Below are 943 nucleotides of genomic sequence, written 5' to 3'. Positions count from 1 at the left end.
GATTTTGATTGAGCTAACTCCCGACTAGCTTGCGCTTGGAGAGCAGCAGCAGCAATCATCCTTTCTATCGGAGACATCTGATTGAAAGGTTTGTCAAAACTGATATTAAACTGCAGAAAACTCCCTTGGCTTTGAATTTTGGATGTGTCAATTCATAAGAATCAGAGTTTACATTGCCTTACTCTTTCCTTTATCTAGATTTTCTTGTTCTTCCTCTAACTTTTTCTCAAAATTCAACTTGTCTAGATTTGTCTTCTTTGAGTGCCTCCTATGCACTGGTGTCGCCACTTGGTGCACCATCCTCTGCCTTCGCTAATTTATCATTCTCTTTAGCAAGCTCAACCTCTACAGAATCCAAAATTTGTTGCTCTGCAGCATCCTGAGTGTCTTCCTCTTTATTTGAATCATTTGTCAGAGGATTTTCTGACTGAGTGGCTTCATCTTGTGAAAAGATTCAACTAACCGGTTCTCAATGTGAAACTTCTTCTAGATTGCACTGGTTTCTCTCCTTATTTCTTCAACTCTGCCAACCATCAAGTTGTTTACTCTGTGCTTGCTCCTGAATTCCTTTTTATTCACTAACAAAATTAATCTGTCAATTTCCTCAATAGTGATACTGGTGCATTGATTGACCAGTTCACTCTCCTTTATTTCTCTATCCATTTGGCTAGTAGATTTTCTCCTAGCATCAATTAAATTGTACAAATATTTTGGAAGATATTTTTCTAATTCAAACAATGCTTTACTAAATACATCCATGTAAAAATATACAGCTTCCTCAATCTGCCTCTTATCCTTATCATCCATATTCTCATAATATACAAAAATGATCTTCAATTTTTAATCTTTAAAAATTTCATCAATTAATTCTTGAATAGACAGAGGAGGAATAATGTGATACTCTATTTGGGTGGTCTTCATCTTACCGGATTCTATTGCCTCA

The sequence above is a fragment of the Cryptomeria japonica genome, chromosome 3, assembly GCF_030272615.1.
Source record: "Cryptomeria japonica chromosome 3, Sugi_1.0, whole genome shotgun sequence".
NCBI classification, from domain to species: domain Eukaryota; kingdom Viridiplantae; phylum Streptophyta; class Pinopsida; order Cupressales; family Cupressaceae; genus Cryptomeria; species Cryptomeria japonica.
This window is presented reverse-complemented; position numbering follows the sequence as displayed.